This window comes from Corapipo altera, unplaced genomic scaffold, assembly GCF_003945725.1.
Source record: "Corapipo altera isolate COAL_440 unplaced genomic scaffold, ASM394572v1 56, whole genome shotgun sequence".
Lineage (NCBI taxonomy): Eukaryota > Metazoa > Chordata > Aves > Passeriformes > Pipridae > Corapipo > Corapipo altera.
Genome location: NW_020884896.1, coordinates 4,181,209 through 4,208,180, shown reverse-complemented (window position 1 = coordinate 4,208,180; position 26,972 = coordinate 4,181,209). Strand labels below are relative to the sequence as shown.

At 34.1% G+C, this 26,972-nt stretch overlaps 1 protein-coding gene and 1 long non-coding RNA gene across 4 annotated transcripts in view; one reads left to right on the top strand and one right to left on the bottom strand.

Moving 5' to 3' along the window:
- The window catches only part of LOC113949487, an 18,709-nt gene extending 13,834 nt beyond the window's left edge, over positions 1–4,875 (bottom strand). The window contains exon 1 of one of the 3 annotated variants that reach the window (XR_003528456.1): positions 4,762–4,875. This is a non-coding gene — a long non-coding RNA (uncharacterized LOC113949487). The remainder of the gene's footprint in view (positions 1–4,761) is intronic. The other 2 variants (XR_003528454.1, XR_003528455.1) reach the window with 2 other exon arrangements.
- Positions 1–26,972, top strand: part of ADGRA1 (adhesion G protein-coupled receptor A1) — a 266,278-nt gene that overhangs the window by 169,623 nt on the left and 69,683 nt on the right. The window lies entirely within an intron of this gene.

Genomic DNA, 26,972 nt, shown 5'->3' with positions numbered 1-26,972 from the left:
GGTCTGCTGTGTCATTATTCTTGTTAGAAGTATTCAGAGCTTTTCTTCTTTTTCTGAAATGTTCACTAGACCAAATTTAGGTGAGAAGGCTGAAATAAATAATTATTTACTTGATGTGGCTGATGTATTCTGTGTTGACCGAATCAGAATCAAAGAGGTTTAGTATGACTAAGGCCAAGTGATGGATAAAATCATATTATAAAGTAAAGTATAACCTCTCTTAAAGCCTCAATATCACTAACTCTTATGAGGGAAATAAACCAACTCTTTAGATAACTACAGTTATATAAGAAGTGAGATTTGTATTACTGCTGTTTGTCTCTAGAAATATCTACCTTTCCATACGAAGAATCAGTGGGCTGAGGTATGAGCAGGTCTGTTACTGTGAAATCATATACGTCTGTACATGGCTTAGGGCTGCATGATGTCAGATGACTGTTTTCAAGCCTGCTTATAGAAAATTACTCTACAATAACAGAAAATAGGAGTTGAAACTTTAAAATATGCTTGCAGTAGTTAGCCAATAAATGATGCATCAGAAGCGTTAGTTTTGAAAAGGATGAGTAGTTGATATGCAAAAATTGAAGTCTGTTCACAGTAAAAAGCATTAGTATTTATCTTAAGTTTTATATAAATAATTTCTTTACTGTCATAGTGGGCATAGGTTTGATGTGAAATATTTACATAATACAAATAAAAGTATGCCCTACCTACTTTCACATGGTGCGCAGGTAGCAACTTACAGAGCAGGATGTTTTGAATGTTTTGCTGCTGCTCTTTCTTCCCCATATATAGGGTAGTTCCATGGCTTTTCAAAGGCTTGAAATAAACTTAATGCTTCAGCATTTGCCATAACGTATAAAAATTTTTTGAGAAAGATACTGGGATAAGAGAAGAAGGAACCTACAATTACTTATCTGTCTGAATATATTAAAATTTCAACTTTGGTCTTAAAAACTCATTGAGGGAAGAAAAAATTAGACCCTTTTATCAAAACCTACTTCATGAGAAGATCTGCAAGCACCATGAGCGATTTATAAATTTTGGGGACCATTTTTTCTACAATACTTCAAGTTTTTTTTTCTCAGCATCTTAGGGCAGCATGTATTTACTTGTCAGGCAGGGGCAGGGAGAAGAAAAATCAATGTCATTTAGTTTCCTTGTAAGAGAGAAAGACTTGTAGATATTACTAGAGACAATGAGGGATGTAAGGCATGAAAACTGAATAAAGTGTTTGTCTAAATAGTCTTATGAAACAAGGGAAAGCAGTGAAAAAAATATCATTTGTGGAATAATTTAAACTTTTGTTATAGGATATATATATGTATGTATCTACGAGTGTATGTGAGAAGGAAGTACTTGGTGAAAGGTCTATTACTACAAATTTAAGTCTTGATGTCTGTTCTTAGGAAATAACTCATTTCAGTGATCTGAATTTGGGCATAGAGATACCCAATATGAACCTTTTGGAAAGTAAGTGTTGAAAAATCTCTTGGAAAAACAGTCTTCATGAACACTCTGGTTTTTTAGTTTTTCACTAGAAAAAATATCTTCTCAAGGTTTTTGTCAGAAATCAGACCCTTCAAAACACTTCAGAATATCTTTAGTTTCTGACTGTTGACTGTTGTTTCCCAATTTATCTGTCTGTAGTGAATTCCCTGAAGGCCGAGACCATCTGGTCCTTCAGTTTATTTAACTATTCCTCAGTTTTTGTGAGCTTTGAATTAAAACTGTCAGGCTCAAGGTTTATAACCATAATGATTTCTCAGACATCATTAATTTTAATGTTTCCAGGATCTGTTCCATTTTTTGCTCTTACACTTATCTCCCACAGGAGTAAGAGCTTCCTTTCTTGTAGAATGTGCTTTAAAAGTGGATTAAAATTAAATGATGTAAGTATGGGGAATCACAGACTTGCAATCCAAATCTTTAGTGGAGTTATTTCAAGTTTTCATACATGAAATAGATGTTTATGCATTTGCTTGCTTTCGTATAACCTTCCATTACATATAGAAATAGTTCTATTTTGCCAGTGGGCAAATCTCCTCTAATGTGGGTGGTAATTATATATAGTAAGTGAATGTGTAATAGAGCATTAATTATTAACACATTCTATAAGTGTTAACCAGATAGTCTCAAAATACCTCTGTGAGGCTAATAAGTATTATTTATCCTTGGGTTATTTTAATTGACGAGATGTACAGACACTGATTTATAAATGCTGATGTTATCTTTCACCTCTCTTCTACAGGAATTGAATATTTAGTATACATTCATTTAAATGCACCTATCTCTTGCTCTGCTGAAAGAAATAGTTAGCGTTTATTATCCCAGTGAAAGAGTGAAATCTTACATATGTTTTTATGGATCTTTTATGATACATGTCAATCTTCTTATTGATTTTTAAAAAATATCTTAATAGTTCACTAAAAATAATACTTTGGGTATCATGATCACTGCATAAAACCAGAAGCTTAATATTTATATAGACATGAAAGATGAATATATATATATATTGACTCTGACTTTTTTGTGGTTATTTTGAATGCCCAGAGCAAGAACTGATGTAGTATAATAGGTAAATCACAGAAATGTCTAGGAATTGCTGGTGTGCTTTCATTCTTGTTTTAAATTACAGGAACCTTAAATATTATCCTCTTAAAAAGAGGTATTGTAGCACAAGATAAATTAATTTTAAAAAAGGCTACCACATAATATAAATCTTGAGTCACATCACCTACTCTTCAAGTCTATATTTTCACATTGCTACCATCACAGTTCCTTTGATTTCCATTGCCGTGACCTGTATTACAGGTTTATTTACAGAATGATCAAGATTCCAAGTGAACAAGGGTTTACCAGACCTTAATAAGGGATCCTTCTGTAAGGATCTTTATACTTTTTACATGATAGACTTGCAGTTCTTCTTTGTGGTGTCTCTCCCATCTTTTAAGAATGGTGTAATGCTTTCGTTAAAACTTAGAAGTTCATCTATAGTAGGACAAGAATATTTTATTTTTTCAAATGGTTATCTGCTGAAATATCAACTCAATGGATTTCACACTTCAGTATTAATGATTTTAGAAGTTTTTTGCCTGGAGGAGGGCAGTAGACTCACAATTGTAAATATGTTATTTTGTGTATAAAGGAGGAGAGGGGTTTTTTAACCTGTTTTAGGACAATATTTTTTTTCTTTCACTCAGAAGTTGAGATACTATTATAATTTTAGCAGCCCGTATTATGTACCAGTTATTATGTACCAGTTGGTGCTATCATATTAACTAATCTCACTGCTTAGGAAATCAAGGATGTGCTCTAATTCTTTAGTTAAGATAAAGTTGCCCTGCTTGTTCACAGAACAGAGAGAACTGGTAAAGTAGAGCCACAAAACACACATCATCTTGACTAATCCAAGGACAATTCATCTTTTATTACAAAGGTGTAGTTGGTTGTTCAGAATCATGCTCCATTGCTAGATACCATCACAGAGATTAGTTTTGTGAGTTGGTGTCACCAGGACAATCATGACCCATGTATGGCTCTTAATGGAAATTCCATCTGTAAAGACTAAAACTTCCATCTCTGTGTTTACACTGAAAATTAAATTGAGGTTTATTCTGAGTTTTTTTCCTAATTCAAACTGTTTCCATTTCAATTTCAAAAAGCTTTAACTGTAACGTATAATTAAGTGTAGTCCAACTTTAAAACTCTGGGCAGGTGTATAAGTCAGAGATAGTGTTGTGGTCCAGCTCACCTCTCTTATGTATTTCAAGCAGAGCTGAGACTGCATGTAATTACCTCAGTAAGTTGGCTTAGCTCATTCCTGTGCTTTGAAACAAAGAGTAAGAACAGGAATTTTCCTAATCCTCCCCTGAAAGGAAGAAAAAGTGTTCTTGGCTTTTCCAAATTGCAGTGTCTATATCCTTTTGGATGGTGTAAGCAAAAACCAGGAGGATGGAGCAGGACTGCATGACAATGTGCATGGGAGAAGTTATGACCAGCCACCCTCCAATGGGGTAATTGTTCAGGTGCCCCTTTAGTTAGGAATTTTCCTTGTTTTTCTAATTTGGATGTTTACCCTTGGACAAAACCTATGTCTCAGGTTTGCTAGTATTCTTCTACCACTTCACACATTGTCAAATGATTGATTGTTCAGGTACTAAAATAAAAATCTCAGTAGGGTTTTAAATTAAGGATTAGAACATAGCTGTAAATTAACAGGAATGTGATTATCTACAGCTATGCAAAGACAGTGCAAATTAACACTGATTGCTAAGAATGACTGGATAGATACTTCTCTGTTTACAGTTATTAACCAGATGCTGCTTGGAGGATATTTCTCTGGTTTGCTATTTGCAGGTGATAAATTATGTCTAGAATGTAAAATCAGCTTTACCTTTTCCAATATTAGGATATATTTAGGTCAATGCCACTGAAGGATATATTACTACAAGAGGAGCAAATTCACCTATGTCTGTCAGAAAAAGGCACCCAAATGCAAATCTACAAATCTTAGACTGCTGGACTGTTTATATAACAAAATGCATTATAGCAAAGAAGATTGACAGAGTTAACTTGATTCTTCTGTGTTGAGCCTTATTAAACACTCTACCTCAATATTACAGACTTAATTAGCTGGAATCATAGTGACATCACCTTCAATGGGGGGAAATAATTGATGTGAGCTGAAGCAAGTCTAATAGGCTTGACCTTCAGTCAGATATTGGAATGGTTAAGAACTTAAATGCATACTATATTTACCTGAAGGTTCAGGCTGATCAAGTCTTCAGAAGAAAGAGCTGCAAAAGTCAATGCTGATAAAGTCAAATGCAGGCATACACACACTAGAAAGGTAGCTAGAAGTTGAACTTCCTCCTGGACTTTGAACACCTGTGTAAAAATCCTGCTGACTGGACCATGTGTTCCTGTCTCTGGGGAAGGAAATTGTAATCAAAGCAGTAACAGGTTGTCAGTAAAAACAAGCAAAAAAGTGAAAGAGAGAGATTCATGTTTAATGTCATAGTCTAAATATACCAGCATTAATTATCTTCACAAAATTAAATCTACCTGCTAGTTCCTTTGCAATTTTTGCCTTTGGTTTTTATATCCACATTTCTCTGCGGAATTACTTAACAGATACCATGTTTATATCTACATCATTCCACAAATACAGTCCAGAGAACTGTAAGGATACCTGTCAACTACAAACATGCCTGAGTGTCCCAGCCATGGTCTGGACATGTTTTTCTTCACTGGGCAGTGCAGACAGTGAAAACAGAAGAACTCCTTCACAACAGAATATCCTCCTCCTGTTGCCCTGAATGTCTTGAGAACCACAACCTGTGCCTGTGCTGTGGGGGGAGATAAGTCTTCTAAGTGTCCTGTTCTCATTTCTTCATGTGGGTTATAGCCCAAGAATTTCCAAGGCCTCTGTAAAGATACAGTGTTTAGACTGCATAAATATCATCCTTTATGAAGTGATGCTGAACATAGGACACATCAGTAAAGAATTAAGTACATACAGACTAAAGACTAATCAATTTGTTATGCAGTCTTTGGCAGTGGCTAAAAGCAATGACTTGGAAGGGGTGTCTGAACAAGGCTAGCCTGGAGAGGAAGTGTCCCAGAACATTCCTCCAGCCTCCACCAGTTTGTAGCTCTGGGTTTTCTTGCGCAGTCTTGGCTACAGAAATACCTTATAATGAGTTGTTAATTAGGGGCTTTCTTCTTAGAGAAAAAGGCAGAATTGTGACTTACAATAAACAAAATTTTTAAACCTCAGGTGAAGCGTGAATTTGATCTGTGACTGTCAGGAATACCATTGTACTTTTTTGTACTAATAATAACTCAACTAGAAAATACAGTAGAAGACTGGACTTCTATGAAAGTCGGATGATAAATGAGTTTTAGTATATGACAGCTGAGAATCTTTCTGTGAATAGAAAATTAGGAGATTTCTGAAAGTCTTACTGTTACTAATGAAAATTACAGCACTTTCAGTATTGCATAATCCATATTCTGCCAAAATAGTATACTTAAGATCTATATTCAGCATCTTTTGTGATCTGATGCACTTGACTGAAAGGCCTGATGTGCACTGTGCTGCCCGTAAATGACAGAACTATGTCAAAGGAGCTGCCTCTCATAGGTACTTGGTTTTCCTTATTTTAGGAATTAAAGAAAGCTTATAGTGATCCTGTGCGAAAAATGAATTTAATACTTCATAACAGTAAAATATTAATTATTAAATTATAAATAATTGTGTAATTCTTGTAGGCTCTAGAAATGACTACTTAACATGAGCAGCTAAAAATAATCTTTCAAATTCTATAAAATTGCTGCACTGGCTTTGAAGTCACTATGCTTACTCTGTAATACCATGTAAAGTTGATACACTGTTTTCTGAGTTCTGAAGAAATTATCTTGCTTTTACATAACTCTCCCTGAGAATTTTGACTGAAGACCTTTTAAAATGTGTGTGTGTATATATTTATATACACACATATATAATACATATAAAACAGATATATACACACTTAAATATCTGTATCTGTAAGTATGATCTCAGCAAAAGTATCAAAATTTATGCTTAGTCTTGACTGTTGCTGAATATCATGGTTTAAGGAATCTGTTTTAAGTGAGAATTAGTGCTTACTCTGCTGATATTTTGTTATGATTTATTGGCAGCTGAGGTCTTACTCTTTTGGACAATATGACTGTGATTTTATTTGGGTAACATGTTAGAGATACTTTAAGAAGCGCACTACAGCTCTCCTTCAGTAGATCAGGAAATGGAAAACATAGGCTAACTTATTTACATTACTAGTAGTTATTTTCAGAAATTAATGCTATGTAGAAGCAAGTATACAATCCTGAGTGATCCTTCAGGTTCAAGTAACAGTGATTTTTCAGCCATTCTGGTTCCTGGCGTATTAGTACAGTTTCACTGTTGATGTAGATCAACTTAGAAACTTTACTTCCATTGGTTGTTGTACAGTTGTACAGTGAATTCGTTTTTCTTAGTACTTTTTTAATAGATTTCTTAAAATTAGTCCACAGATTCTTAGGGATCTACAGTCCATATGCTGAAATCTGTTGACTAAATAGTGTTGACATAATTCATCAGTTAGCCAGGTGATGAAACTTAGGTTATTGGCTTTTTGCCTGTGAAGAAGGCTCAGAGGGAAGAGGCAAAATTAACTCTCTTCATGTTTTATTTCGCTTGGACTAGCAGCACTGACACATCTGTTTGTTGTTTTTTCTTTATTACCATATCATCTTTTATAAGCTTTTTAAAAGGTGCTTTTATAAAAATGCTTTTAGTTCTCTTGCTTGCCTTTTATAAAACTGACATGTTTTGTATCAAGTAGATGGTTGCTTCAACATTTTGTAAAACACAATTGCTTTTCTATGAAAATGTACTAAGTTCTTCTTTGAACCCTTTGACAAATTCATTTTACAAGCAACTACAAAATACTGCATTTCACTCTAATAGGCCATAAGTTGTGTATATGGAGTTAGAATCCCCTGACAGTGGTCTTTTGTATCCAGGAAGAGTAAGTGTCCCAGTAAACAATATATAAACTTCTTACCCAGAGATTGTTAATAGAAATTACGCTTCATGTAGCAGTAGGTCCTTCATCTTCTCTGATGGTCATCTTCTGAATCTTCTAAATTGTATTTAAAAAGAAAAAAAAAAACCACAATTGCTTCATTCTATATCATTAATTATTTAATGAAAAGTACTTAAGCTATTTGAGTAAAATGTGGATTTTGATACTGAAAGACTGTAATTATTCACAGTGTTGTCTTCCACTCTGTAATAATGACAAATCCTAAACCTCAAGTGTCCCATATAGACTGCTAACAAAAGACATCCATTTGTTATAAATAAAAATTCCCCTGGTAATGTTGGTGTTTATCTCATTTGCTTGAGAGGATAGCAGAATCATTTGTCAGTCAAAGGGAAAAATATAAGTATTGACCTCTGTGTTGATTTTCTGTGCAAACAGGTATTTCCTTTGTTTTATCTTACTGTGACAGGTAAATTTTAGTTTCCGTCTATTTCATTCTAAAGAGAAATGCCAAGAATTAATTACTTTAAATTATTCTAAAGTCTTAATGTTATATTTTATTTTCATATAATTTATTTAAAATTTCTTCTTTTATGAATGAATGCAAAACAGGCTTCAATATTGCTGTAGAATAAATACAGATTACCTTAAAGCCTTATGCAGTAAATAGAAATACTGTATTTAGAAATACTTAATAGTATTTCAGGCAAACTTCCCATGTTTTCTCATAGTGTGAACCAACAAGCTACATTTTAATGAGCAAATTGGGGATGTGAACTGTTTCTGTCTTCTCTCACTTAGTGTGAAATCATTCCCTTCCATCTGAGGCCACTGAACTAGTCAGAATGTTTTTTATCTGCATGGCATGGGAAGGAGGGAACATTTATACAGAACAAAGAGAAATGTTTCTGCATGTTATACAAAAAGAGAGCAATCTGCTTTTTTTTCCTCTGCCAGAATGCACCCTTCTTCAGAAAGTTTTGTTGGAAAGGTTGAAAAGTTCAGATTCCCCTAAGATAACATTAGTATTTATGCAACATCTTCGTTCCATTCAGTCTTTCCCACAGAATGAAATACTACTTATTGTTTTTTTCTTGTGTTGCTAAATCCACTTCTTCTTATCTGTTCCAAGAACTCTCATTTGGAGAGACTTTCATTTAGCATATTGCATCTTCATTTTGCTGCCCTGCAAGGGAAAATGTTCTTCATGTAAGCCTCAGAATATTTGCATGGTCTTTAGGGCAAGTGCAGGGAGAGGAGAGAAGGCTGATGAACTCTGAGAAATTTTGGCATGTTTATATATAGACTAAAGTTAATACATATAATCTTTTCTAACTCTGTTGCTTTGAAAGCTTTTTGACATCTGTTGGCACTGCTGGTGAATTTCCAGCTATGAGATCCATATGGTATGATGGGAACATCGTTTGAGTTGAAGATTTGCTAAAGTGTACCCCAACTGCCAAATTCTGTTGATGTTGCCAGAGTGTCTTCTCAAATTATCATTTGCTTACTTGTTATCTCAAGTTAAGAAACTTATTTCTGTATTCTATTGCCTTTTTTGGTAATATGTGAATTTTAATCTGTCCAATGGAAGTGTTCTTAATCACACAGACTTGTTTGTTAACTGACACAGAGACACTATGTTTTAACAGGGTCTGGGTCATTTTTCACAGAGATCTGTACCCTCAGGAGAATTTTGTGCTGTTCCTCTGTACAAATTATTAAATATAGATATACAAGCACCGTTTTCATTTAAATCCATAAATAAAAGTTGAATAAAATTAGCACCAAAACTAAATATCATGTCACAAGGACACAGAGAAAAAATATGGGGGTTTTCAGATGAAAAGAAATTTGTTCTGTAATCCCAAACCAGTAAGGCAAGGAGATGCCTTCAGAGAACTCATGACTCCTGTCTGAAATGTAATCAAATCCACCTTTCTAATCAAACAGATGAGCAACACTTTGTACAGGTTAAGAACTAAAAATGTAGCCAGTGCACAGCTAATACTATAAAGATATTTTCAAGAATCAACAAAGATCTTTTTTAAAAGTGTCACATGTTAAAAAGTGCTGCTTCCTTGAATTAAAAAAAAAAAATCCTCAATGAGAGGATTTGATGCTCCTAGCTTAGAGTCTTTATGGCATTAGCACTACTACATTCTTATTTTAAGAAGCCCTCAGTTTCCAAAAGCTAGTTCCTTCTCCCTCTGTGACTTTTGAGCTGTCTGTCAACCATGACACTTGTTGGCTTTGAAAGTGGAAGGCTCTTCTAGGAAAGGTATTTAATTTTTTTTGCTGAAGTAGAATCTTAAAAAAATTGGACAACATCAAACAACTACAGAGAAAGAAAAAGAAAGCAGTATGTGACTTCAGAGCTATTGCTTCTACAGAATTCCCTCTTTTTAGCAACTTCAGGTATACGTAGACTATTCTGAAAAATTTATTTATTTTCATAAGAGCTGTTGATAATCACAGCCTCCCATAACTAATAATTAACTTATTTCTTCTGATAGTTGAAAAGGTTTTCCTTATATCAGAACTGTACCTTCTTTGTTGCAAATAAGTCAGCTTTCCCTTCGTATCATGAAAGTGATTGATCACATGCAATATGAAACTTTATTATCGTATTACTTTTCAGCCTTCTGTTTTTTTGAGATTTAACAAATCAAATCACATCAAGTGGCATTTTATCTGATCATTTGTCTTCTTGAAGTGGGATGCCCACAATAAACTCTAGCTGAGGCCTCGAAAACTACAAACAAAATGAAATAACATTTTACATCTTCATACAACATTTCATTTACTTGATATCACCTATTTCAGAACAGTACGTGCATTTTTTGACAAAGTTAGATGACTTACAGTTTTCTGTTTCTCTTGAGTTAACCAGGTATCTCACCTTTGTTTTTATGGATGTTTTCTTTTAAAAAATCTAATGCTGTGTATTTCTTTTCATGAAATTTCTCGCTTGCTGTTCCAGAATGTATTGAGATAATTTTATATATTTTTAGAATAATCTATTCTTAAATTATTTAGAAAATTGATGTCTTTTATGCAATATCTTAATCATTCATAAAAATGTATAATGATGACTGACCCAAAGAGGCCTTCTGGAATCCAAGCAGAAATGTTCTCTGCTGTAATTGTGTGTCAAAACCTTTTTTGTACATTTCTTATTTTAAGCCCATGTGAGCTCATCTTTAGCACTTTCACCAAAACTATATTTCCTTTATGTGCTTAGGTTAAGGTACATTGCAAATATTTCCTCATTCTTATCCACTAGTCAAATTACTCTGACCCAAAAAGAATTAAATTAGGTTTGTTTAATATGATTTGTTCTTGACAAATCTGTGTTGCCTGTTTATTATCATCTTATCCCCAGGTGCTTGGAAATTGATTTTTAAATAATTTGTTTTAGTAAATTTTCAGATATCCCAGTTCAGAGAGATATAAAAAGGAGGGAGAAAATTCTAAATACTGGTTTTGCTGCCTTAATTGTGAGACCTCTTCCACATGTTTTCAGGCCCAACGGCTAAAATCTTATTTCAATTGATGACAGCTGTCTTAGATTGCTAAGTCCTGCTGAAAGGGAAATATAAATATGGTTCTACTCTTTCCTTTTCCCTTTTTTCTGGTCTGTTCTGATCTCAATTTTATTAAAATTATTCAAAGTTCTTGGTCACAATTAGTTGCTTTCTAAAGATAAAAGAAAAAATGCCCAAATTGTTTCAGACTTCTTTGTTAAAGTGATTTCACCTTTTTGTCTTAATGAAGGACCCTTTCGTGCTTTGTCTGCTTGCAGTTTTTAATATTTTCTTGGTTGGCTTAATGCACCTTACCAGTCATTGCTCAGCCACATTACTCACCCTAAGAAATGGATGCTATTCCTTTATAGGTGATATTGTTTACATGCTTGGTAATATTCTTTTTTAAAGGTCAGTCATTCAAGAGATCTTAATTTAGACTCTTAAGTCTCCTTGTGTACTTCCTTTTTATCTTCCTGTTTAGAATAAGTTGTTTTTCTGCTTCCAGAACTGGGTTTTGGTTTGTTTGTTGTTTTTTTTTTAAGGAACAAAACAAAACTTTGAATGTTTGCCCAAGAGATCATATCTTTTGTTTCCTCAGTTTGTTGAAGTCTGGGTTTGGAATGTCATTGTTCCTAATGTGCTGTGGCAATTCCTTCCTTTCATAGTATTTGAGAACTCTGATTTTCTTAAGGCGACTTTCACTGACTCTTGACTCCCTTATACTCCTGACCAAATTCTCTATATAACTAGCTGTTGAAACAACAGTCCTGACAAGTACTTACCTGACAAGTACTTGTCTGAGGCTTTTTCCAGAAAATACCAAGAACTTGGTAGACAATTCATATCTTCTATTACTTACATAATAGCATTAGGGTAGTCAGTTTACCGTCATCCCCACTTCCTATCCTTTGATTGCTTCTGTTAATTGCTCTGAAAAGAGTCATTCAGCTTCTGACTATATTTGATATATCACTGAACCCTATCATGAGACTGGTCCAGTCTTTCCTTTTATTTTTATCCAAGAGTAAAGATGTCTATTGGGTCTTAATCTCACCTGTTCTTGAAAAGCAGAGAAAATATATTCATTGCAGCTGTACGATGCATCTCTGCCTCCATTTTTTACTTGTATCTCCTTTCTTAAGTAGTGTTTTATCGCTTGAGGAGATGCTGTATCACAGTAATATACATAATGGTAGAATGATATTATATTTTATTTAAAAGAATAAAATCTGAGCTCATATACTAAATTTAGTGACTTCAGCGGACTGTGCTATATGACTGGAAGTATGTTATGATCAATATATTAAGTGCAGCAATGATGACAGGAGGAAGAAAAAGAAGCCTGAATGAGAAAAGAACATTATTCTTCTAAGGGTATGTCCAATACTGAAAAAAGGGTGGCAACTGGAAATATACCAAGATACTGCCTAGAAATTATAAGATCAGCTAGAAAAAGTCTAACAGGTCCAAATACAGGGTATGAAATTATTGGAAACTATTATAATGAATAATTGAAAAATAGAATTGAAATCTGAAAGAAAATTTCTTCGTTGACAGAAATTTTAAATAGGATTGGGTATGAAATGCATGTGCAGATTAGCAATAAGTATTAGCTAATTATTCCATTTATTGAACACATTGGAAAATGCCACTGATTAGCATACTAGGAATTCTGCATTTCTTGTTCACAAGAAATTTCTAAGTGTTCCCTCCGCCTGTCCTGTAACAGTTAGGAGAGGGAGCTAATGAGTTCAAGGTGAGGGAAGATTACCATTAAGTCTGTGATGACATGAATCTACTGAGCAAGGTGCCTGTTTAGGGTAATGTATAACAGCTGTGGCTGCTTCTGCCTATGGACTGCAGTAATGACTGCAGAATAGCTGCTCTGGTGCTGGGAACCCTCGGGGAGGAATTTGCTCTCTCCTTTTACTATGCAGTATGTAGAGCTAATTTACTTGCTTTGCAAGGATATCTAGAGTTTGCTTCTAAATATGTATTTGAAAATGAAATTTCTCAACAGAAAATTGACTCAAAACTTGTATGTGGTCATGTACATATACTTTTGTTGTAGCCATCCAAAATTTTTCTTTTTGGGTATATCAGTGGTTGTTTCTTTTCCAAAAATATTCTTTGGAGTGTAAACATCTGTTTTATAAGGTCATAAAGGGACTTTCTTGTAGTTTATATATGCTTTTATTTAATCTCTCTGAAACTGATATGTAAGGTTTTACTATGGTGAAGAGACTGACTTTTTATTGCCTTCATTACTTTTTTTTTTAAAGTGTTTCCTAAGAATTACAGGTCTCTCTAAGAATGAGAGTTTGGGGACTTGTTACATGATAATATGTATGGTACTTCATATTGTTAGTCTGTGAAAATCTCACAGCGCTAAATGTATTATTCAATAATAATAATATATATGCTGCATCATGTCATAAATATCTAGTGCATCTCATCAGATGAGAAACTGTCTAGATTTTCAGATTACTGTACTTTATTTGGATAGAAAATATAAAGCATGCACTTCAGTTTTATGGGGTACTTGAATATCCTTAGTGCTACCATTCTTCACTTCCTTGGGTTTTTATCTACAGGGATTTATTAAAAATTATTTTCAGTCCTGGGAAATTTTATACGGTTTTGTTTGCATTAGAGGCCATCCTGCATTTTCATTACAAATCCATACCAACCAGTGACTTCAGTGGGAATCTTCATACTTATTTTTTATATTTAAGAAGGTAATTGTTCGATCAAAAGATAGGCTTCCACACCAGGGTTTCAGATAAGTTTTGCCTTTGTTTGGACATTTTAAAGCCATTTGGGGAAAAATGTCACATGATACAAATAATTATGAAAATTTACATCAGAATTCACCAAACATCTGTGCATTAAAAATATCTAATAACTATCTAAATATTTCATTTCATATATTATGCCTTTTTTAAATTGTACAGCTGTCATTTTATAACATTTTAACATTCTTGTTTAAGCTGCACTTTAATAAATAACACTGAATAGTGGGCAGATGTTAGTGAACAGGAAAGAGATATGAGGGGATATGTTCTCAAACTTCTGAAACTGTGTGAAAGCCTATATACAGTATATTCATAATCATCTGTTTCTCTTCAGATCTGAGTGCATATTTGATAGTTATGGCAGATTCATTCCAAGCTTCCAGAGTATGGGGACTGAAGGTGGTCTTTCATCTACATTCATTTAAAGCATCAATGATGGACATACCACTAAATCCTGTGATTCTGCTACAACAACTTAACCAAGAGAGTAGGAGTTTACTGTTTTGTCTACAGCCTTTCAAATAGAAAGAAGCAGCCTTTAGGCCCATTCCAGTGCTTTTCTGTGGAAAAAACTAAACTTCTGTTTAGTGCCTGAATACTAGTGCTATTTTGTAACAGTTGCATTTGTCTTGTCTTTTAAATTTTCCATTGTCTAGTCAGCCCTGTCCCTAAGGAGGCTTGTAGAATTCTTAGTGTGCTCAACACTCTAGCATGACTAGGATCATTAGACAGTATGAGGGATCATGAATGTCCCAGCTTGATACTGCAGTCTGTCTGCCTCCTATGAGCTTCTCAGCACTGGTGAGACCACAGCTGAAGTGATGTTCCCAGGTCTAGCTCTCCAGTACAAGAACAACATGGACATGCCAAGCCAGCAAAGGACCACAAAGGTGAATAAGGGACCAGATATGGTAAAGATAGGGAGCAATAGTAGAGCAGTTCTAATGATACCTATAGAGAGCTTTATGGCTGGGTAGTTTTGGGTACCTCAACTGTTTAGTTTAAGACAAGGCAAAATATAAATACAAATGTGATCTTTTCATAAGACTTCAGACTAGGACACGGGTGAGCTGGGTTGTATTTTTATTTGTACACCACTATCTGCATGATGATGCTTAAATCACTTGAATTCTTTGAGATTCAGTTCTACAATCTGAGTTAAGGGATAATTACAGTCTTGTATGTTTGTGTAAAATGTTAATGAAGCACTTTCAAATGTTTGAATAGAATATGGGGGTTAAAAGTGTTCTTTTATTAGCACTATATTTTTGTTTTACTGGAGTTCACTACAATGGTCAGTTCTTGTTGCATTTGATTATGCAAATTCCTTAAGAAGCTGAACAAATGCATGAATTCATGACAGTTAAATATTTCTGTAAAGCAATTTACATGGTAATGCTTGCTAATGTAAATATGTAAATAATTTAACTTCAGAATATGTAATTCAAACTTTCTTATCTTTGCTGTAAGAACAACTGCAGTAATTCAAATAATTACATAAAATTATACTCTCCGACAAGTGCAAGATTTCAAGGGAAACCATTATATTAGGCAGATAGTTTTGTAACAGAAATGTTGCATTACTATTTGATCACTTTTTTGTCAGGTGAGGAAATGTTTTCTGTCTATATTTGTGCTACTCTTTCCAGAGTATATGAACAGCATTAAATTAAGTTTGTCCTGGGATAAAATTGGCTGATTTTTTTTTTTATTTTTGCATTAATACTGTTGCTAGTGGTTATCTTTAGATAACAATATATAGGGGTGTGAATTACTTTAACTCTAGTTAAATATGAGACTGCAAGTTTCAAATTCTCTCCAGTCAAAAGAAGTGTGAATTGAAAGAGTATACACCTCACTTACCAGAATGCTATTATTAATATTATTTTGTAGTCCCTCTAGAATTTCCTCTACACATTCATGGGTTAGAGTGTATACATCCTGCACAGTCTGAATTCCACACAGAGCTTGTGGTCTTCCTTGACCTTTAGGATTATTTTTTGCTTTTTCTAAACCTGTGGGTTTGTGTCTTGAATATCAAGACATATTTTGGGGATATTTCTGCTTAAAGTGTCAATAGATTTCTGATATTAAGTGCGGATTTCCTTATCCTGTGTTTTGTAAAAGAAATGTTATTCTCTGTTTGCTTTGACTGCAAATGCCAGAATCACTATCTGTGACATCAGTCTCATAATGTCAGCAAAAAGACAGTTGGAATATCATGAGGCAGGTAGGCACATTGCCTGGCCAAGTGCCCAGGAGCTTGGCTGGGTCTCCCTATAATGCTTGCCTCAAAAATACTCTAATGAGTAAATGGTGTAGACAAATTGTGAATCCATTCTGAAATCCAGCCTCATGACTGCTTGTGCACAGCATTGTAGATCTGGCATCTCAAAATCACATTTAAATTACACTTACCCAGATATCTTGTAAATGGGTCTTAAATTGCTTTAAGGTCCTCTGGAAATCAAATGCATAAACTCACCTTCTCATATTAAAATATATACACTACTAGTTCCCATGAAAGCACTATATTTTGTCCTTGGAACCAAATTTGTGTCATTTTCATTATTTATGTATAAAAGTTAAGGGTTTTCTAATTACCACAGTTATTCTAGTCTTCTACATTAATTCAATTTCTTTTGTCAACATTCTGGTTTCATGATAGTGAGTTCTACCTTTGAACAATAGAAGTGAGGGTTTTTTAGGTGTTGTTAGGAGATTAATAATTCTTCCTGCCCCCAGGAAACGGACACTTTGTTCCCTTGTAGCTGTGAGAGTAACATGATGTAAAACTGTGTAAATTCAGAAGTTTGTCTCCTGTCTTCCCCATCTGTGCTTTCAGAATTGTTTGGGAGATTTTGTCATGAAGTGCTTCATGTATTTCTTTAACAGCTACTCCATGAGAGCACTAAAGATAAGGAATATGACTAAAACTGCTATTATGAAGGTACATTTGTAGATTGACTTTCTGGCTCTTCACAAATATATCACTTCTTGTGACTCCATATTTGAACTGTACATTTGTCCTCACATGAGTGACCATTTCATCAGTGCTTTTTCTTCATTTTGGCCTTAATCTTTATTATCTTCGTACAATTTGTAGCTGCTCGGGCCACTGTTTAGTCTTGGTGATCCTTAGTGAAGGAAGAAAATATGACTCTTCTGACAGGGAATTTTTGACATGCCAAAATATCCAGTAAGTAAAACTTCCAAACTTTAACTAGCTGTGTTTCCTGCTAGTGAAGAGAGCTTGAAGTTGATGCTTTAATCTGTGACTTCCCTTTGTCAATAGACAAAGGTCAGCGTTGCTGGCTAAGCAAATCACTTAGTCTCACCTGTCATTTCTGTTCTCTATTAACATTTTTAAAGACCATAATTCTGCAATTATGACAATATCTGTAGTATATGAATACAGCTGCTTCCAATAAGATTAATTACTACAGATGTTTCTGTTGCTTCTGTGGGAGTAATTAGGTGCAGCAACCTAACCATGCAAAAATTCAGCATAGTATACAAACAAATTGCCAAAACCATATTCTTTGCCATGAAGCACATAAGCTTAGAATATCTGACTTGGCATATTCCCAGAATGTGCCATTGTCCTCCCATCTTGAGGACTCACGTACAAAAAAATAGTTTGTGATTTTATGAAACAGGAGTTCCTGTATTCATATATCTATGCTTGTGGCTATGTCTTTTTGCCTGTTAGTGGGTTATTGGGTTTCACTGCATTGTTGAGAAAGGTATGTTACAATCAACATTAAACTGAAGTCATTTTCTTTCACACAGATCATGTATTTTCCAAAACTATATCATATATGAGTCTAAGCTAGTTCAAACCATTGTTTAAGTCTGATACATATATCAAAGGAAAAAACATATCTACTGTGCTCCTGCTGTGTCTTGCATTTATTCCTAGTGTTATATCGTGGTAGTCTAAATTGGTTATATGTTTGATCTGTATTTTTTTATTGGCAGCATGCTTCTTTTCTTCAGTCATAACCCTATTCTTAAAGTGTTTGGATATGTTTATATATTCCATACCATGTGATCCCAATCATAAAAGCTGTTATTTGCCATCATGCCCAACAAATTAACACTTTGACCAAAAAGAAACTAATGGAATACTTCTTATCTTATGCATGAAGTCTGAAAAAAAACCAAAAACACCCCAAGGCTTATTTTCCTTTTATTTAGTATTTGTATTTATTAGTATTATTACTTCTACTCTAGATACTTTAATTATAAAGATAATAAAAATATGTTATCATGAATATCATAATGATCCAAATAGCAGATGAAAAATATCTACAGTCAGTTTGCATAAATTACAACTCATCACTTGACTAAAATAGTGTGTGAAATGCTACTGAAGTATGTTGAAAGCCACAGTAATTTCTATACCGTGCATTTTCACAAAATCATGCTGCATGAAGAGAAAGACATATCAGTACGTTTTTATCTGCCAGTCACATATCAAATAAAAAGGTTTTAACACTAATGCCTCTGGATGCAGCTGGCTGTTACTAGTAGCTAAAACGCCAAGATCAGAAATTTCAATTATTGGTACTGTGTAGAGTTGACAATTATTTTTCAAAACATCTATGTTTACTGAATTTGTTTCTCACAGCTAACCTTTGATGAATGATGGCTGAATATTGGTAATTATGTTTGTGATGACACATTTGCTTATAAATTTATTATATAAACTTCAAGTATTTATTCCTCAAAATGGTATTTATTCCTCAAAATGATATCTGAAGTGCGAACAGAGAAGTAACAATTACACCCATAGTTTAAATATGCCATAAGCAAATAAAATAATCTCTTACTTGATGGAAGTATGCTAGTGATGCTTTGAGGTGCTTGTAACACATATTTATTCAGCAAACACCACCAATATTATCAGGTCCATTTCAAATTGGCTTCTCAGGAACAAACATAATTAGCTTTTATATGCTTCAGGACAGGTTTGGGTACTGCTGATTTGATCATCTACAAACTCCAGTTCATTTTGAATTCCTCCTGATCAATAACTTGCATACAGTGGATGTTGGAGTAGTTGGGCTTTGCTTAACAAATGCTAACTGAAGTCAGAGTCACATTTTTGGCAAAAATAAGCTAGAATAATTTTAATTAGATGAATTATTAGTCTTTTAAGGATATACATATGTGATGTGAATTTTTTTCAAAAGTATGAAAGCTCCCATCTTTGCTTAAGCGTGGAAAAGGTTGAGATTGCTGCTTATCCTGCACAACTTTTAAGACCTTTAGCTTGCTTTCACCTGCAAAAGTGCTAACAGTGTTGAATGCCAGAGCTGTCTGCCCTGCCTAATTGAAGTATAATGTAGGTGCTATAACTGTTATCTCTTAGACAATTGAGGAGTACTTTAGTTATGATGCTTCATGAAAAAGACAAAGTGAGCATAGATGGATCATACATGCAAGTACTAGTTCCAATAGAGAACATGCATGGAAATTATACCGAAAATAAAAAACCAGCAAAAGTAATAGAAACAAAAATGTTTGATGGCATCCAGTTTTCATATTATAATTTCCAAAAAAGCTTATGAAAAGAGTATCACATACAGAAAGACCTAATGAGACACATGGCTGATTCTTTCTGACCCAGATGAAGTAAATTTAGTGCCCTAGAAAGTACCATTTCCCAGCACAACTTACTGCTTATTAATTACAACCTATTGGATAAACTCAAATCATAGTATAAATATAGGTCTAAATCTGCATCTCTAAAGCTTTGAATCCAGTCTGTCCCCACTAATTTGGCACAATGTAAATGTGATAGGCAAAGTGATGCAAAGTCAAACTACATCTCATATGGACCTTAAATAGAATGTGGTTTAATAGAGTTTTGTATTTTTAAACACAAGAAAACCATGTGGGTCTCAGTTTAGAAGTTCTCACAAACAAGGTATACAACTGCAGCTTAGAGTTTTGGGTTTGTCCAAAAATTTCCAATTGAAATACTAGCAATTGAACTTTTCCAAATACCCATTCTAACTATGTTTCAATATAATTAAGAACTCTTGGGTATCAGGTACTCATCAGATGTGTAACAGAAAATATTTCTGTTAATGATGGTTTGTGTCAGCATTATGATTTTTCTTAAGAAGTGCCATATTTATTTCATGGGCCTAATTACTAGGTTTGATGGAAAATTTTAATATGATTTTTACACTGTTGCAGTTTTCCTGATCTTGAATGCTGTGTATTTCATAAAGTGCTTTTTAATTCCTCATAACTTCCTAGAAAGGAAACACTTAAAACTGTTATTTGAAAAGAAAATTTTTGATTGTACAAGGACAATAATTTTCCCTAGTGCACAGTCTACTTATTTGTAACTGCTAAAAAATGCTGGTGTTTCTTAAACCTTGAGAAACAGGAGAAAAATGCATCAAATACTAGTCTTAGTGAAGTCATGATAAAATTCATGTGCACTTAAGTGTAGTCAGGATTTCTTCTTCTGCTTAGATTCTTTCGTGAAATCTATCATTATATAAATTTGTTAGACCTTAAATGCACCACACAAATACAAGTAAGAGAAATAGTTGTAACGTTCAGTAACCAAAGTACCACTGTTCCAAAGCTGCAGATCTGTAAAAATGTTTGATGTAGCTAAACAGAAAGTGAATAATGTAATTAACATTTAAACTAAAATTTAGTCATGCTAAATTTTGGATTTGAGATGTAAGATAACTGTGCACACTATAATCACCATCTTTGCTGGCAGCTATAAAAACAGTGTACAGTATATCAGTTATAGAACCCATCACTGAGTGCAGCAGACAGATAGAAGAGATATGAGGACAAGACCAAAATTAATACAGCAAAAGAATGTAATTGAATATACTTTGTCTATTCCCAGCTCTCATTTTCTCTATGAATTTGCCTAGTCCAGCTTCTGTCTGCTGGGTGTCCTTTCTCCAGTTCTGTTGTTTTAACTCATCCCAATCTTAAGATGTGTTATCTATTCCTTATAAAAATAATGACCAGTTAATGTGATCTTTTACAGCACTTTGAATTTGTACCAGTGAAAATTACTTCTTTCCTGGAGTAAGTTATGATGTCCTTTAAAGTATGAATTTCTATATTTAAATCAAAACCTTTTTTTTTTCAACAGTACAGATTAGACCACTACAGACACTGCTGTCTTAAATGGCTTTCTTGTAGTTTCAGCTGATTGGACAGTAACTGATTGGACACTACTGTACAAGCCTGGTAATGCACAAGGAAAAGCAGAAGCCTGTTTGCTCTGGTTTTTTCTGTGTTATATCTGGGCTGAAGAAAATTCAAAATCAGAAATAATGGTACCAAACTAAGAAACTGAATCATGAATAAACATGATTAAGATTCAAGGTACTGAATAAAACAATGCCATTTCAACATGGTGCATTTTGGGTTTTTTTTTTTTTTTTAGTGAAATTTAATTTCAAATACTCATAATTTAAAGCTGAAATTTAGTCAACCAGTTACTAAGACTGTACTAAATTTGTAAAATTAATCTGTTGAAAATTACACTATAGCAGTTTACTTCTAATTCTTGAAACACATAGTATAGTGAAAGGAACTTCAAGGACTTTATGCACTGTAAGGCCAAAGAACAATTAAAGGTTTAATCACTGCTGTGGTGATTATGGCTGGTAAAATCTCTCAGGCAATATGTGTGAACCATTTTATAGTTCCATTTTGGTTATGTAGGCACTAGTTCAAATAATTACATTACCGGGCTGCCTTGTAACATTTGGGTAGCTCATTTCTGCACTATCCATTACCGATGAAGTAGACCACACTGTTTCCATAGAGATGATCTCTCTCTTTTATCTCTTCTCATATAATTCTCCATGCAACACATTAAATACTCTAACAGAAGAGAGGGGAAAATTCTTCTCTGACATCTACCCCATTATTTTGAACTTCAGTATTGTTTATTCATATGAGAACAGAAAACCAGAATATTGTGAGACAACATATAAGTGTAGAAGCAGTTTTCCCTTTTAACTGGCCCATTGTTACGAGCTGATAAACTGTAATTTGTTGTCAGGATCATAGGTATTAAGAAAGGACTTTAAAACTGCAGGTTTGAACTTTCCACTTAAATTCATAGTGTGGGGTTTTCCTGATGAGTTTCAGTTGTTTGAGGTGTGGGAGCTAAAGGATGGCAGGATTAGAAGCTTACGAAAGCTGTTGAACCTCTGTAACACTGGTCACATATTGGTGCAATCTGCAATGAATTGATAGTAGAGAGGTTTGCAGAGCCAGTGTGTGTATCAAATACGACAGAAGGTAACTACATGAAAATGACAACCTTTTTAGATCTGTGGAAAAAACAGTTTCAAAGGCAAGTTTATTTGATGTTAGAGACATTTTTTTACCCTATTGCAGTACTGAAAAGAAGCGTGCACTCCTGATTTGTTTCAACTTATGGTGTAACTCTGACACCTGGTTACTGTGAGGTGAACACAAATAGCTGCACAAAACTGAGCCTTTTGGATGTCTGCCTTACCTTGCCATGTATTTGAGGTTATTTACTGTTGAATAGAGACGAGAAAATCAATTGGCCATATACCATGTGAACAAAAGGGTGCACACTGGAGGTTACTCTGGATTGAAACAAATATAATAAATCTATTCTCTAGCCTGTCATAGTCTATGTAGACATGCTCTCTATCACTGTTTTGTCAAAGTAAAGAAAATTGGTTTTCAACAATTAATTATTCTATCCTACACAAACTTTGGCCTACATTCAGTGCTTCTGCCTCTTTCAATACCAGTGTAAGTTTTTCCTTGATTAATCAGGAAAGACCCTCAATAAGCGATCGTGCTTGTTACTGAAAATTACAGCAAGTGAAAACAGTCTAGATTTGAAATCATGCAATATTCTTACAAACTCCCATATGTTCACTGAGAAGCAGAAAGGAGACTGCAGCGAACTCTGAACTGCTTTAAATTAGCATAGCAGTGTAGATTTGAGTGGATGATGATCTGTTGCATTCTTTCTTGAACTGTTAATATTATTTAGGTGGCATTTATCAATATTTCCTACATGCTGAGTACATGTTTTATCTTTCCTTAAAACGATAGGCAGATATTAACATGCACACATTCTGTTTGTTTTGTTAGAAGGTTTTGTTTCTACAAGGTACATACAAGTGATAATTAAAGTCCATGGTTTGAAATTGCTAACTCTCCTTCACAGCCAAGAAAAAGATTGTGTCCTATATAGCAAACCACAAAATTGAAGTGTTTTTTGAATTGGACTCTGCCAGAGCAAATCCAGATGTAGTATTTGACTAAAGGTTATGATGCATTTTCAGCAAGGTATCAAGATACTGCAAACTGTGTATTGCACATGTCTTATATGTATGGGGTCTTTCTCTGTTGCCTTTTTTATTAATTGAGTATATATTCAGCTATTCTAAGAAATTATTTTACAATTAAATGTTTCTTTCTAGTTTTTCCTATTATTTAACTTTCAACGTTATACTTGATATGCTGTTTTATACAAATGTTTGCCTGTAGGCATTTTAAAGAGCTAGAGTAGGGCTTTACATGTAACATTTTTTTAAGTTTAACTTAATAGCCAATTGTTTTATTCATTGAATTGTTCCCAGGGAACAATACTGTCTGAAAAGAAAGCATATGGTTTATAACAGTTGGAATTATAAGTATTAGTATAAATTGTAGCCTATAAACTTGTCAAATATGATTATGGAGATCAACCTGAGTAGAAATATAATCATATTTTTCATGTATATACCTAACAGTGTGAAAATATGAATCTTTTTCAAGAAACTTAACTAAATAATTCAGAATAATATAGCAATCACATTAATGAGAAGGACAGTTATTTGTAACTTTTGTAGGCCTGAGCACTGTGATTAGTTTGTTGCTTGGTAGATAGATGTTTGATTTGTGAAGGGTCATTGCAGAGGTACAATGGTAGGTGCTTGCCTTAATGGAGAGTCAAATCATAGATTTCATAAAATATTTTTCCCTGGTTTGAGACTTTCTTTCATTCATTCATTGAAAGGTAAAGGTCTTAGGTATTAATGCTTTTTAGTGCTTCAGAATAAAACCTGAGTACACAGCTGTGATATTGCAGATACATCTGACATTATTTCAGAGAAGAAAAAAAAATATATACATACATACAGGTATATATATACACACACGAGAAAATTGAGTAAGGGATGGAATCCCTCATTCATCCTCATTTGTTGCAGCACCTTTATTTGGCACTAGTCACTGCAAGATAGCAAGGTATGGAGCAAGTGTCTCTGGGGGATTTTATGTTGACCGTGATCAACAAAAATAGTAGCAGAAGAGCACCGTGTGCTATATTAGATTGTAAATACTGGCTAAGATTTTTAAAAACGGACAAATTGTGATATCTTTTCTTAAAATCATGAATTTAAAAAGGATATAGAAGCCTAAGTAGGGGAAAAAAGACAGACACTTTTTAAAACCCTTTGTAGCCTTATAATATTCTGTTCTAAACCATCTGTGAAGTTCTCAAATATAATAAATGCAGAAGTTTTACTTTAGATATTCAAATTGGTACATACAACAATTCTTGCCTGCAGACTCAATTTTACTGTCCACTTCTCTCCTCTTTAGATAATTATGGACTTCTCTCAGGAACACTCAGTTCATTATGTACTCACCTATCTAAAACACAGTCTTTGAATTGGCTTAATTGCTTCAGTCAGCCAAGTCTTAAAAATATCCTATTTGATTATCTCCATAACAGCAAATCTTATTTTCACTGTATGAGTGGAAATGCCAATCGAAATTTTATCAATCGCTTTATGTATCTGAAAAGAGGTTAACTGCTCAGAAGAAAATAATAATTTTTATTTTATTCAGTTCATTGATTCAATCCACTGACTAGTCAGACATCACAATGTCTTTCAAAATGTTCATTTTTAAATTATTGCCTTTCCCTTGCTTCAGATGAAAATATATTTCAGGATTAGATTAAAATGTGACCAAATAAATACATACTTTAAATCATTGAACAGGTTACTGTTTCTAAGGAATATAAGACTGATGGTAAAATTGAGTCATTCTGTCTACATTCAGCAGTTAATCAGCAATGGGAATAGAAATATATTTTTGTTAAAATATTTGTATTCAAAGAGGAAATGCCAGCTTCTCTAGATAAGAGTCTATCCAAATCTGTACTTGCTGAACCTGCTATAAAAGTAGTAGTGGAAATAAGGGTGAAGACAAAAACTCAAGCCATCCCAAGTGTCTTCAGCTTTTGGGTTAAAAAGGGTGGCTGGAGTGTGTTTGGGTCTCAGAAACAAACCTAGAACTTTCTTACAAAGTGAAAAAATACTGACATGCCAAGCATTAATTTTCCTGTCCTTATCAACCAAATAAACTAGTAATACCTCCTTTTTGTTGAGCTATGTATTCTGGGGGAGGGGGAGACTTTTTCTTGCTTTTTCCAGACCTCAGTCAGGAGTTAGAGAGAGAGACTGGTTTTTGTTTTGCTCCAGCTTTTAACCTGGACTTTTCAAATGCTATCCTGAATATATCTGAAAGCCAGACCATGATGTTACCTCTGGAGAGTGGTGAGCTTGCTTTCCCTTCCTGTGTCTGAGTTCTACCTGTAGCTAAACGCAGCAGTTACAGCACATTTGCTTAACTTCAGGACCCCACAAAAGCAGGCTGAATTTGTTCTGAAATGAGAGCTTAAACAAGGGTTTGGTAAGGCAGTTTTCTTAAACAAGCTAGTATTGCATTAGTCACCTGAATATGTAAGGTGCAAGATTTTGTGACAGTATGCATTATTCTAATAAAATCATTTGCATAGTCAGATCAGATCAGCCATCCCTATACCATTTGAGGGGCCACAGGTTACTTGTTTCCTGTTTCTCCCTGTTTCTTTCTCCTACTGTCTTTTTCAAAAGTTTTAATTGCCTGATTGAGATCTATTTCAGGAGATTTACCACTAGGCATTAATGTCTAGAGATGAAGCTTTCCATCTCAGTTTAGGCTTTTTGTCTCCCTTTGATTTGAAAAAGCCATTCAATTCCAGTTCAGCTAGTTGTCCTTTAATGACACAGCAGGTGAGGTTACCTGTTATAATCTGCAATTATGGGACTATAGTCTAGTTGTTGTATGTGGAGGTTGAAATGATTGTGGCTACTGCAGAGCTAACCACAGATTTAGAAAGGAGAAAAAGAAGAGGATTGTAGTGTAGGGAAGAGGAAGAGTTCCATTTTAGTTGGTTTTGAGGCTTAGGAGTAGACAGATAATAATTACTATTAAGAGGAAAAGAACCAGGAGAGACCTGAATCACAGAGTGGAAGAATAATAAGCAGTGCAATGCAATAGGTACAAATCTGTGGAGCATAACAAGTGGTGCTGAGAATCCAACAGCAACATCGTGTATTTGAGGGTGTTTGTTTCAGATTAGCTTGTATGGTTTTATGTAACTCATCAGTTGCTTTTTGGGACTGTTTCATCCAAACAGAATCTACATTGTGCACTTGAGAGGGCTTTGTGAAAGCATGGCAATAGAGATCTCGTCAGAAAACTGGAAAATTGGCATTCAGATAGGAATGTGATAGGATGAAAATAATATCTGAATATCAGACCAGTGTTCCAAATGTAAAGTAAAATGTTAGTAGAGACACACTTGTAAGTTTACTGTGTTCAAGAAGCATGTATTATTAAAAAATTTTGGTGAGACCTATTTTAGAGGAATGCAGTGGTGAGACTGAATAATTTCTCCTGGTTTTCAAATTGCTATCTGAAAGGCCTTTTCCCTGACTGTATAATCATAGAATCATATTTTTTTTAACTTTGCTGTAAGTACTTTTTTGAAATGTAACAAGAAAATATCCATTAATGTTAGCAATGCTACTTTAACCCTATTAAGGCATCTTTGACACAGGGATATAGACTCAAGTTCAGGGCAAAATGATTCACATCTGCTTATATTGTCATCTTGATTTACTTTTAAATTGTGTTTTATTTTATGATATTACATTGCAGCTCAATCTAGGAGTTAATGGATTATTACAGTTCTGTTAAAT